Genomic DNA, 14200 nt, shown 5'->3' on the forward strand with positions numbered 1-14200 from the left:
GGTTGGGTGATGTTTGTATGAGTTCTATGCAATAGCCTCCCACCACGGTAGAAAGTACCCACTTGTCCGACATGATCCCCTCCCATGCGTGGGTAAAATGAGAAATGCAGCCTCCTAGAGGAGAGGCATGGGAGGGGACCTGGAGCGGGTGGTCATTGCCTTGATGGGGTGGAGCCTCTGGAGGAGGAGGATCTGCTTCTACTTCTTGACCTTCTGTGGCCCCTTTGAACATTTTGTTGGGAAGATTGCCCCCTGCGAGTAACCCAAAGATGATGATGATGATGATGATGATGTCTGCCCGCCATGGTTGTAGTTGGAGGACCGCTGGAGTTTTGTCCTCTAAATCGGCATGTATTAAATGCACCTCGCTGCACAAAATGTTTCTTTGTGAGCTGTGCCAGGGATTTAAGGGTGTCATACTCCTCCTTAGCACTTTTCAGTGAGTCCTCAACCGCTTTCCCAAATAAGGCGTTAGGCTCAATAGGCATATTTAAAAGGGTGGCTTGGGATTCCAGCTTGAAACCGGATTGACGTAGCCATGCATGGCGTTTAATGAACGTACCCTCAGCTACTATTCGGCCTGCATGATCTGCTGCGTCCAGATTACTTTTCAGGATGCAGCTTGCTGACGGTTTACCTTCAGCTACTGTTTTCAGAGGAATTGCATCACTCACCGTAATAGCATTTCTGATGATTGTATCTGCTTAGATTCACATGCTGTGCATATAGTCCGACATCCAGTGGTAACCGCAGAGTATTGCATCTCATCTTTCGAGAATCGAAAGGGGACGTCGACATGGGCGTGCCTGTAACACTATACCTAACGTGACGTGCAGTGTACCCAAAATCCGTGATGCGTCGAGGTCCCTCCGATTATATTTTTTCTGCCATGAGGGAGCCTAATGACTATCGGGAGTGAGTACATAAAAGAGAGAAAGTAGTAAGACGTCTATGTTCCTTCCACCCGAGCAGGGAGGAAGGGTGGGTGCATGTGAATCTAAGCAGATACAATCAGACATGCTATTACGGTGAGTAATGCATGTCTTCTGATGCTTGTTAATCTGCTTAGAATCACATGCTGTGTATAGACTAGCAAGCAGTACCTGGAGTTGGAAGTGAGTTGCGAGAAGGAACAGTAGTGAAAAAGAGGTCTTAGTACCGCTTGTCCCACCTAAGAATCAGCTCTAGAATGAGTGTCTAGGCAATAGTGTCTTGTAAAGGTGTGTACAGACCTCCAGGTTACCGCTTTGCAAATGGATTCAAGGGCAACATTTGCAATGAAAGCTATGACAGCCCCAGTGCCTCGAGTAGAATGTGCTCTAGGCTTGAAGGGGTTCTCTTAGCAAGAGTGAAAGAGTGTGATGCAATTGGCAACCCCCTTCTCTACCAGCTGCCCCTGAAATGAAAAACTGGTTTGTTTTCCTCAGTGGTTTGGTTCTTTCCAAGTAAAACATGACTGCCCTGTGCACATCTAATGTGTGTAGGCTTCTTTCGGCCACGTTGGTGGGGTTCTGAAAGAAAGTAGTCAGTTCGATTGACTGGTTCACATCGAACTTGCAAATGAATTTAGGAGCAAACCGAGGGCGAGTGTGCAGAACCACCTTATCTCTAAACTGCAACGAAAGGGTCTAGAACTGAAAGGGCATGTGGTTCACTAACCCTTCTGTTAGGCAGAATCCTGTGCAGTTCCCTTGGGGACCACTGCAAAAAGATTAAGACGACAGGAGTAAGCGGTAAACCCAATTGGTAGCAGTCTGTACCACCCAGACTTACCTGGTAGCTGTGGCTGAGCAGTCAGACTTCTCTCCAGAAGAGTAAGGCAGTATATACAGTATACACAACAGGGCCAAAAACACAGTGGAACAAGCACACTGACCAGAGCTTTGTATCAAAAGTATATAATTATTTATTGAACACACACTTTAGAAAATACACTAGCACTATAAGTCAAAGCAAGTTCAAAACACAATCAGAAAAGTATTTACACCTCCCCTAGCAATTACTAGACAAGTCTAAAATAAAACACCCCTTTTTGTCAAAACAGGGGTGTGCGCGTAACTTAGATGGCACTCCAATAATTAGGTTAAAGGGGGAGAAAAAGGCAGAGCATAAAAATAAAACAGTTCCCAACACTAAGTCCAAAGCAAGTCCGTGAAGGCAGTATACACTGTAGAGCCAAAGTTCATATGCCAGGCCCACTTTAAATGGAGCAAAGCGAAATGTGCCCTTGATCACACGGTTTAAAATGCATTAAAAGTCTTTGCAGAGTGTTCAAAAGAGAATGGGGTGATTTGAGAAGTAAAGTTAGAAGGTCTGGAGCCAACCCAGTTGGAAAGCCAAGGATTTAAGGCTCCCCTTTAGCAATCCGAAGAAAGGGAGGCCCGGTGGAACACAGTACCTTAAAGAGAGGAAGCTCCAGTGGCGGCAGTTGTTCCTGGCAGTGGGTACAAGTCGTGGATTCGACCAGGAGAAGAGAAGATCTCGTCAAGGAGGAACCTTGAAGTCGTTGCACTGCCCAGGGAAGAGACCAGCCGCGAAGTTTGTCAGTAAAAGGTGCGTTCCTTTTATTCGCGGTCAAAATGGTGAAGCTTGGCTATCCGGTCACCGGGGTGCTTGGCACGGGCGAGTCGACCAAGAGACGTCTTCGGAAGGTGAAGTGGCGAACTGGTTGATCCCACCAGCTCAGAGGGAGAAGACTCTTTCAGCAGAAGATCTCTTGTCGTCAGGAAAGTGGTGAGGTCGTTGCAGCAGGGCTCCACCAGTGGTGTCGTCGGTGCAGATGGCTCAGCTTCTTCCCTCTTTGGATTTCTTAGGTCCTGTGGACACTTTTGAAGGTCCAGTCCCAAAAGCCCTGCTTTTATGCAGAAAAACCCCCATTCAACAGCCTAGCTGTCACTCAAACATGCCAAGTGGTGAGCCGGGCGGCTCACCACTGGGCCAATCAGAATAGTGCGCGACTTCAGTCCAGGGTGCCAATTCCTCTCCCCACACATCCTGTGGAACCCAGACAGAGTGGCACCATTTGGAGGGCTTCTGTGAAGAAGCCCGCCTAAAAGTGGAACAAAGGGCTCGACCTTGGTTAGAGTTACAGAGACAGACACGAACGCCATTTTAGAAAAGAGTTCAGGCAAAAAGACCGAACCGTGGATTTAATATTAAATAAATTAACCGGCGGTATCTTTAACATTGCACCAAAAAGTGGTGCGTTTAAAATCAAATGGGAAAATCCCATAGGAAATATTCTGGTGGAATATTTTGCGTGGTAACCACTGCCACCAGCCAGAAACTCGACAAGGGGGGGACTGGACAGTGCCCCCTTGAAAACAGACCCAGGGGCAATATAATTAACCCCTTCCAGTACTTCCACAATATGATGGTTTGTACTGGTTCTGTTCACAATTTAGGACTAGAAAGTTAATGGTGAATTTACATGCCCTGGGAAACAGTAGTCAGTTCCAGGGTATGGAGTCTATGTTTGGGGGTCACTATGACACCACTGTGTTACTGCACTGAGGGTGCTGTGTAACACATACACAAAAAAATAGATGATACCCTACGGAGTAAAAAGAAACCCCATAGCCCATAAGCACACAGAAAGTGAAAGACATACCACAAATCATGCCTAAGAGTGGGAGGAAGAGAGTCTCACTCTTAGGAGAAAAAAACAAACCCCAAAAATCCAGCAAAGCTGCTGGGGGACTCACTATGTTTGGGAAAATGAGCAAACCGAGGGAGAGTGCGCAGAACCACCTTATCTCTAAACTTCCACGAAAAGGTCTAGAACTGAAAGGGCCTGTGGTTCACTAACCCTTCTAATAGAAATGATAGCCACTCAGAAGGCAGTTTTATAGGCGATATCCTTGAGACTTGCTTTATGCATAGGATCAAAAGGAGACCCCATACGTCTAGTTAATACCACATTTAGGTCTCATGTGGGAGCTGGGTTAGAAATGGGGGGATGGGAGAGGGCGCTAGAGCACAGCCAAGATGGCCGCTGTTCCGTGAGCTCCAGCAGCGCACCCCCATAAATCCTGAAAAACAACGGATCTGGGAGCCATCCAACACCCCCTTCCCCCAACGGTGAGGCGGATGTCCCAAGGTGGGGCGCACCAGCAGCTGCCCCCAGACAGCGCAGGGAGTGCCTGTGACCGCACTCCGGGCTCGGGGCCTGGAGGAGGAGAAGCCTGCGCAGATCGTGTCCTGCGGCGGCCTCAGCAAAATAGCAGAGCCACGGAGGGTCGAGCCAGCGCTGCCCTGCGGCTGGAGGAAACAACACGCGAGAGCGCGGCAACAAGACCCGCAGCCCTCCGGAAGCACCCCCCCTCCCCCGGGCCTTTGACAGCCGCACAGCAGCCCGAGACAACTGTGCGGGAGATTGCGGGTTATGAGGAGCGGATCCGGTGACGATCGGCTCACACAGCGGCCCACAGGAGGAAAGCCATGCAGAGCAGCCCCCACCAGTAGAACCCCCGGCACCAAACACTGAGGCGAGGGCCCTGAGGGACCCAGGCGGCAGGCCCAGCCCCTGCAATCATCCGCCGGCGGAGAGGCCCCCTTGCACCAGCGTTCGTGGACGTAGATAGGAGGCGGCTTCAACCAGACACACCAGGTGAGCCCCCCCAACCCCCTCCCCAGCGGCAGCACATGTGACGGGGAGCACTTGCCCCAGGCAAGGCGCGACACACAACAACGGGATGGGGGGAGCCGCAGGACATCTCCTCCACCCCCAGCCATACAACTCCCACAGCGGGAGTGAGACATTAAAGGCACATTAAAGCCTGATTGAACACCAGCAACTACATCAGCTAGTAGGCTCTGAAATCAAGCCCATAACAAGCAGGAGCCTCCCGTATTGTCCAGTAAACTCCCACGAGAGCAAGGCACAAGGGGATTGGAAACGAAAAAACCCCTATAGTCCCAAAAACACGGTGAAAACCAACAAAGCGGCGGGTGACACCACCCCACAAGACACCGGAAACCCTTGCAGGAGCCACAAACCACAACCATTGCCAATAACCCCCCAGGAGGGAAACAGTTAAGGGGAGAAAAACCACAGTTAATCTGGACACCTGGCCCAGGCACAGCGACACCTCCAAGATGGGAAAATCACACAAATCTCAGAGGAAACTAACTTTTGAGACGGGTACCACTGTCAAAACCCCAAAAGCAAACGAGAGACAGGAGAGTCCAGGAGGGTCCATGCCCCTAGACGATGACCTCACTCAAACCACCGATATCGAAGAAATCCTTCTCGAACTAAAAGCAGGGATTGGCAACATTGACAGCAAGCTCGACTCCCTGTCCACAAAAGTAGACCAGCTACAGCACCGTTTGGACAAACATGGAGACAGGCTAGACACTGCCCAACAACGAATCTTCGATGTCGAAGACAACGTGTCCTCCATGTCCACCAAAGTATCAACATTAGAAACACAAATGAAAGCCGTCATGGACAAAAACGAGGACCTCGAAGGGCGATCATGTCGGAACAACATCAGGATCCTCGGGGTAAGAGAGCAGCAAACCACGGGGAAAATGGAAGACTTCGTGGAATCCCTTTGTAAAGAGCGATTTGGACGCCCCGCACTGTCAAACATATTTGTGGTAGAAAGGGCTCTCAGGGTCCCAACCAAGCTACCCATCCCCGGGACAGCCCCTCGCCCAATAATAGCAAAACTGCTCAATTTCAAAGATAGGGACACAATCCTCCGCCTTGCAAGGGAGAAAGGGAATCTACAACACGACGGAGACGACATTCAACTCTTCCCCGACTTCTCCCCTTCAATCCAGGCGTTACGCAGAACATTCACCGGAGTAAAACACCGACTACAGGACAACAAATTGTTATACTCCATGCTCTACCCAGCCAAACTACGAATTCAACACAACGGCAAATCACAGTTCAACACACCCGAAGAGGCGAATTTGTTCCTCGATAAGCTGGGGTGCAAACAAAATATGGGCAACCCGAGACCACAAAGGAGAGACCGAGCAGACAGAGACCCGCCATAATGCCCATGCACGCCCATCACCAGGCCGCTCTACGCTCTTCAAACTGATCCTCTGGATTCCACAACCACGTTAGATCCAAGGGTGCGCTGGTCCTTGGAAGTTCCCTAGCACCCCAAGCGCAGCTTGTTATGTTTTGGGATTTTGGGTGGGGAAATTAGAGGGGCGAGTTGGGGGTTGCCCGTGTCCGGGAGGGACGCGGTTTAATTTTATGGAAGCGTGCTTATCTGGGGTCTGTAGCCCCCCCCCCACCCCGCCACCGCCCGGGATCGCCCAGCGGGCTCACCAGGATCAGCTCTCGCCTGAAAAAGTAAGAACTCAAACACAGTTCCGATGCAATATGGCCCAAAAAAATAGAAGGATCTCTCGTCCCAAATCCGACCAAGCAGTCAACCGCCTACAATATTCAAGTTAGCTACCTGGAACATTAAAGGGGGCAATAACCCGACCAAAACGAGAAAGATAACGCAATACCTCTGGAGACACAAAGTGGACTTTGCTCTGATTCAGGAAACTCCCCTCCTCCCCGGAACAGAGAATCGTTGGGCCCGAGACTGGGGCTGTCAGATACTTTGCATCATACTCCACGTACGCCAGAGGAGTTGCAATCCTAATACATAAATCCCTGAAATTCAAACAACTCGCAGTCAAAAATGACGAAGAGGGGAGGTCACTTCTAGTACACAGGATCCTGGAAAATACAGAATTGACTATCATAAACTCCTACGGACCAAACATGGACGGATACAACAACTTTGACTGGGTAATGACACACCTGGGTGAAGCAAGACCCACAACGATCATATGGGCAGGTGACATGAACATCGCACTTGACCCACAGAAGGATAGATCTCACCCGACGTCTACAACACCCTCTAAAGCAGCTCTCCAGGTTCTTGAAATCTGCAAAGCATATGATCTGGTAGATGTCTGGAGACGCCAACACGGCGAGTCCCAAGACTATTCATTCCATTCTTGGGTCCACAAAACCAGTTCCCGCTTGGATTACATATTGGTCTCCGCACACAGCCAGGTTCAATGGACAAACAGCCAAATACTGCCGAGAGCACTATCAGACCACTCAGCGGTCACAGTCGAGTGTACCCCACCAGACCCATCAGAAGGGAGAAGACACTGGAGATTCAAGCCCAGATCCCTACACGACCAGGGATTCGCTGACAAACTCCATACAGAAATCATAACCTTCCTCGAAATCAACCAGGGCTCGGTGTCATCGGCTGGAAACCTGTGGGAATCCCTAAAATGTTACGTCAGAAGGATCTGTTTCACCAAAGAACAAGGAATTCTGAAGCTCATTAGGCGGGAGCTGTCCTCGTGCGAGTCCCACCTGAAAGAGCTCGAACACTTACAGACCATCTCACCAGAGCCACAGGTGCTGGCATCATTAAAGGTAGAGCTTGATAAGTTCAGAACGGCAGCGGACCGCGAACTAAAATTTCCATCACATGGCCACCGCATCCGCCAATACGGAGAAGGGCAAAAGCCAGGCGCCCTCCTTGCGAGGCTGATCGCGGCGGATCGAAAACCCACACAGATTGAGCAGATCCGAAACCTCCAGGGCACCCTAGTACACACTGACAAGGAAATAGCCGAAACATTCCGTACCTATTATCAAGAGCCGTACAAAACTAACTTCACCACCACCCAGGAGGAACTGACACTACCTAGCTGAGCTAGAACTGTATTGGGTGGAGGCCATACTGAGGGAGCCCCTAAACGAGTTCTACAAAGCGTTCACACCCATCCTTGCCCCACTACTACTGCAAGTCTTCGAGGAAGCACTAGAGTTCGGGTCATTACCCCCCGACCCTTCGAGAGGCAAACATGATACTACTGCACAAAGCCAACAAACCCCCCCAGAAGAATGCAGCTCGTACAGACCAATATCACTGATTAATCTGGACAATAAAATATTAGCTAAGATGCTGGCCTCCAGGCTCATTCCCCTAATGTCCGCGGTGGTACTTGCAGACCAAGCCGGATTTATACCGGGCCGCAACACAACATTCGGGATCAGACGCATGTTCGGAGTCATGGAGTCTCTGGACCCCACACACCAAGCAGTGGCGGTCCTCCTAGACGCCGAGAAAGCTTTCGACTCCACTGAATGGCCTTTTCTCTTCGAGGTCCTCCAAAGAATGGCCCTAGGAAAGAGATTCCTCCAGCTAACTGCCCTCCTGTATAACCAACCCTGCTCGCACATCATTCTGGGGAAAACTACATCGATGGCAAGAGATCTCCAGCAGGGTACAAGACAGGGGTGCCCACTATCCGCCTTGGACTTTGCCCTGGTGATGGAACCTCTCGCCTCAGATCTCCGAGCCAGACACATATACAGAGGCCTGACCTTCAGCCCCCACAAACTAATAATCTCCTTGTATGCAGATGACATCGCCCTTTACATACACGACCCGACAAACCTGAATCCAGTAATACGGGATATAATAAAATTCGGTAACTTCTCCGGCTTAAAGATCAACCACAGCAAATCAATTCTATTCCCACTCACCCTAGAGACCCAAGAATTCCAGGATGACTTTGGCTTCAAATGGGAACACACAAACGTTCGCTAATTAGGCATCCAAATGGCCAGAGAGCATCAAACCCTCTTCCAAGATAATTATGGCAAAGTAATCCAAACACTACAGGGGAAAATCAGCAGATGGAAATCACTGCCACTCACTCTATGGGGCCGGGTGTTGATAGTAAAAATCGTAATCCTCCCCAAACTCCTCTATCTCTTTGTAAATCTTCCCCTACTAGTACCCAAGAAACATCTCCAACACTTGAAAAGCATAATCCTGGAACTTCTCTGGGCGGGCAAACCAGCCAGAATCGCCTATAAGTCACTAATCCAGCCCGTAAAAAAAGGCAGAATGGCACTCCCAGATGTAGAACGCTATTATCGGGCAGCGCAAGCGCAATTCCTGGGCCACTGGAACGCCACACACCTCGTTCGTCCCCATGTCCAGCTGGAGCGAGCTCTCGCAGCCCCTAACCTGCTCAGAGAAGCCATCTTTGGCCTGACACACACCCCGTACAACACTCTAAACACGGTCCTCTCCACCATAGCAATATGGAAAAGAATTGCGTTGAAATGTAATATTCAGACCAGGTTCTCCCCCTACTTCTGATAAAATGTATCCCTGTTATCCCCCTGACCGCAGAGAAAGTTTACTTGAACTGGGCCGACGAGATAAATTTAAAAACCATGGGCGAACTCTTTATCGAAGGAAACTTCCTCACTCCCCAACAGGCCAAAACCCACAGAGCTTCCACCGCCTTAGACACGTTTATTTACTTCTGTCTTAGAGGCTCCCTGCAAGCCAGACTACCCTCGTTCCCGCAACATGGCAACTGCTACACAGAGTCATCCAATCACAAGGAGAGGGTAAATTAGTTTCGATGCTATACAAATCGCTATTAATAGAAACAGCCCTGAACCCGACAACACCTAAAACGAGATGGGAAAGGGCCCTCCAGATTTCAATCCCAGATGAAGAATGGGAATATATCCTAGCAGAAACCCAGAAAGTATCGCTAAATACAAGATACAAACGAATACACCTAAAATTCATTCATCAAGCGTACCACCCCCCTCCCCACTAGAATCCACCATTACCACCTCTCGACCCCCTCACTGTGCGGACAATGTGGTACGCCATCGGCGGACTTCCTCCGCCTCGCATGGTCCTGCCCACCAATTCAACAATTCTGGGAAATACTGGAAAAGACAACCGCAATGATAAGCATGCCCATAGAACCTGACCCCAAGATCACACTCCTGGGACTCACCAAACACTTCCCCATCTCAACACGCAAACTAGGAGGGCTGCTACTACTGTTGGCACGTAGGAGAATCGCAATGTCTTGGGGAAAAGGACCCGCACCAACTGTACAACAGTGGTTGAAAGACATAGGACACTGAATCAAACTTCATCAAACTATTACCCCTGCACGTTCGACCACCCGATATATGGGGCCCATACATCGCCTATTTGCTATCCACAGGAATCAACAACTCCTCAAGAGCCTCTTCCCCAGATTCCCAGCGGAATCATGCAGGCATATACTCCAGCCCGAGCACAGCAATCAACTGTTAATCATCGCTGACTCAACACAAGGGCGTCCTGTAGGGCACTGGGACGGGGGCGGGAGGGACAGGATATGAAGCACAACTTACTTCCATGTTTGTTGTTATGACGTAGTTTTGTTTATCGTACATATACCTAAAATAAAGTTTTTAAAAAAAAAGAAATGGGGGGATGAATCCTTTTAACCCCTTTCACGAAAGCCTTAATAACTGGTACTTTCCACCACAACACCTTCTGTTGTGACGTAGGGTAGGCTGAGAGAGCAGCTAAGTGAACTTTAAGAGAATTACAAACCAGGTCTAGTAAATGAGTCAGGTACAATACAATGTGTGTAGGAGAGCAGTCAATGGCATGGACTCCTTTTGCATTCCACCAGATAAAGCGCTTCCATTTACTGGAGTAGCCATATTGGGTGTTAGGTTTCCTAGCCTCCTTAAGTATGTCCATGCATCTCTGAGGAAGTTGGAGATGCCAGACTCTATACCTCAGGAGCCAGGGGGGCTAAATTCAGAGTTTGCAGGCATGGGTGCAGTGTTTCCCCCTTGTCCTGATATAGCATGTTGAATGAGCAAGATAGTTTCATTGGAGGAGATAGGGACATCTCCATCAGATTGGAGAACCAGGGTTGGCGGGCCAACATGGGGGCCACCAATATCATGGTAACTGGTTCCCGGTACATCTTGTGCACTATCATGATGAGTAGGGGAGTCGTGGGGGCCGGGGGGGTGGGGGGGTTGGCTGGGGGGAAGCGTAAACAAATTTCCCTGACCATTTTATCCAGAGACAATTCCCCTTGCATCGATTTTGGGGGTACCTGGAGGTGTAGGCTTGGCATGGAGCGTTCTCCAGAGTTGTGAACAAGTCGATTTCTGGGAAGCCTCATTGTGCGAAAATGTTGGAGACGATTTCTTCGTGTAGTCACCAGTCATACTCTACGGGCAGTGTGAAGTCTCTGCTGAGCACGTCCGCCAGAAGATTGAGTTCCCCTGGAACGTGTTGGGACAACGGGAACATCCTGTGTTTGAGAGCCCAATTCCAAACGTTCTGGCACAGCTTGGATAACCCTGGGAGAGTGTGCCTCCTTGCTTGTTCAGGTAGTACATGGCCGTGGTGCTGTCTGTGAGGATCAGGACTGTCTTCCCCTGCAGCTGTATCTGAAAGGCTTTCAGTGCTTTGAATACGGCTAACAGCTCCAACAGATTTATGTGATTGGATGCTACTTCTGGGGACCACATGCTGTGCGCCGTCGGCTGAAGCAGGTGAGCTCCCTACCCCGTGAGAGATGCATCTGTCGTGAGAGTGGCTTCTACTGCAGGGGTGGTGAAGGCCTTTCCCTGCAAGAGGTGTTCCCTTGACCACCACTGCAGAGAGAGAACGAGGGCTGGCGAGACACTACCAGATCTTCCCATTGTCCGCTGGCCTGACACCACTGGCTGTTGAGCCACTCTTGCATGGGACGCATGTGCAGACACGCGTGAGGAACTAAGTAAATGCAGGACGCCATCATTCCTAACAGTCGCATGGCTTTGCGTACCGTCACCTCTCGACCGGCTAACCTTCTCGCTGGAGGGGAAGACGAGGCGGTCTTCTGTCCGAATTAGAGCTCCTAGGAACTGTTTGACTTGACTGGGGTCTAGGCTGGATTTTGTCTCGTTGATGGAAAATCCCAGGCTGAATAAGAGGTCCATAGTCTTTTGAGTGTTCAACAGGCATGTTCCGTAGGAATCCCCTGTTACGAGCCAGTCGTCGAGGTAAGGGTAAACCAGAACGTAATCTCTGCGCAAGTGCGCTGCTGCCACTGCCAGTACCTTTGTAAACACCCTTGACTCTGAGGCAATGCCGAAGGGGAGTACTTTGAACTGCTAGTGCTTGTCCTCTATGATGAACCTTAGGTATATTCTGTGTGCCGGAAACATTGAAATATGAAAGTATGCATCTTTCATATCCAGTGTTGCCATCTAATCCCCCCCATTTCAGCAGAGGGATTACTTCCTGCAATGTGACCATACAAAACTTCTGGGGTTTGACAAATTTGTTCACTGGGCGCAAGTCTAACACAGGGCGCATGGTGAGATCCTTTTGGGTACGAGGAAGGACACTGAATAAATACCCTTGTTTACCTGTAGAAGAGGGACGACTTCTATGGCGCACTTTTCCTGCAGGATCTCGACCACTTGCAGCAGGATGCGTAGGTGTTCCGGTGTCAGGCGTCAGGCGTCTTGATTTTGGCGGTCTGAATTCTGGTGGTCGGCAACATTCTATGCAGTACCCGTGGGCGACTGTCTTGAGCACCCACTGGTCTGTTGTTATCCCCTCCAATGCATGAAGGAATGATGTTTAACATCCCAAAACCAGGGCGGCTTGGGAAGGGACCCAGATCTGAGGGTCATTTCTGACAGGAGGCCAGGGAGCCTCTGGCGGTGGAATTCCGACCTCTACGCTTTCCACGGCATTGTCCTCTAGATGGATACGTGGTGGTGGTGTTGGATCCTTGTCCTGAAGACCAGTTGTTTCCTGAACCATACTGGTTTTGAGGGGAGCAAGATTTCCCACGAAAGGAACGATGAGAGCCGCCCCCTCTGTTGTGAAGGCCTTTGTGTAATCTGGTTTAAGTTTTTTAGAGTCTCATACTTCTTTTTAGCAGTCTCAAGTGCTTCGTCCACGGCCTTGCTGAACAAGTTGGTTTCCTCAACTGGCTTGTTTAGTAAGGCCGATAGGGTTTCAGGCTTAAAACCAGAGTTCCTCAACCAGGCAAAGCTGTTTTAACAGTGTACCCTGGACAAAGGTCCTTCCCACTGCTTCAGCAGCGTCCAAAGTGTTCTTAAGAATGTTGTGGTTGACTTGCTTGCTTTCCGATAAAATCGCGAGCAGTTTAGCCCGCATTGGTTCAGGGACCTCTTGAAGGCCCCTCTTGCAGCAGGTTCCACTGTACATCTGAGTAGCTAGCCAATAGAGTGGTGTGTTGGCTATTCGGGTGGAGAATGCAGCAGCAGTCGTAACCCTCTCACCCTTCTTTGTCAGGTGGTGCCTCACCTGTATACATGGGGACACCGGCCCTCTTTTTCGTAGTCGTAACTACCAGGGAATCTGGAGTGGCACCCTCTCATGTACAAGGGGTCGGTAGGAGAAGGGCGAAACAACTTCTCAACCCTGGGATTAACCGCCCTGGTCTGGGCTAGTGTTAACAATGAAGGAGCCAGACGTCTCTTGATAGAGTTCAATAAGGAAATGACCCGATTAGCAAGAGGCTTTTCCTTCAGGATGTCCTAAAAAAAGAATCCGAATCCTGCACAGCCTCCTGTGTGGCGATTTGAAAATTTTCAGCCGCCTTCTTTAAGATGGTGTTAAACACCATTTGATCGTCCACCGGCGAGGCCTGGCGAACTGGAGTGGTAGGAGGGGAATCCATACACAGAGCGTCAGGGTCCGGAGTAGGGGACACCCAAGGTTGATCATCAACTTGATGGCTGTCCTCCCAATTATCCAGGGGATCAGCAGGATCATCAATAGGGTCCCCAAAGTCATCCTGTATGTAGGTATTGATAGGCATCTCGTCATCAGTAAGGTCAAAAAAATTCTCTTCATGAGGATCCTCACAGGTCCTCTGAAACCTAGCCATAGGCGTAAAAGGAAGCTCCTCAGAAGCCCTCTTGGGAGCAAACCTCTCTGAGAACTCAACAAACTTTTCAGTCTGTTCATGCACCCCTCAAACTTCTCCCTGGTCCATAATGATGAGCCTGAGGAGTGCAGGGGAGGAAAGGGACTTTCCTGACGACTTTCCTCTTCAGAACGTAAAGTGTTTTCTAAAGTCTTGGTAAAGACACAGGCCTTTCAAAGTACTCTTTTGGAGGCTCCGGGCGTTGTGACGGGTCTCTAGACGCGTCTTTAGGCCGTTCTTTCTATTTCAACGTTTGTTTTGCCTGTTTCTTTTGAAGCGATCCTCGCGATACTATCGCTGATGCTCGGGGTTACAGGGAGGTGTGGCGGCTGAGCCGGTGGCTGCGCGGTGGATTTTGGCGCCACTGGGGCCTTAAGCGGTGTCAGCGCTTTCTTCTGAAGCGTCTCGATGCCGCGTG

General features: G+C 50.0%; 1 protein-coding gene across 2 annotated transcripts in view; it reads right to left on the reverse strand.

Annotated features, from left to right (window-relative positions):
- The window catches only part of NARF (nuclear prelamin A recognition factor), a 527845-nt gene that overhangs the window by 254527 nt on the left and 259118 nt on the right, over positions 1-14200 (reverse strand). The gene's annotated exons all lie outside the window — the stretch shown is intronic.

The sequence above is a fragment of the Ambystoma mexicanum genome, chromosome 3q, assembly GCF_040938575.1.
Source record: "Ambystoma mexicanum isolate Mex_15411 chromosome 3q, UKY_AmexF1_1, whole genome shotgun sequence".
In the NCBI taxonomy this organism is placed as follows: Eukaryota; Metazoa; Chordata; class Amphibia; order Caudata; family Ambystomatidae; genus Ambystoma; species Ambystoma mexicanum.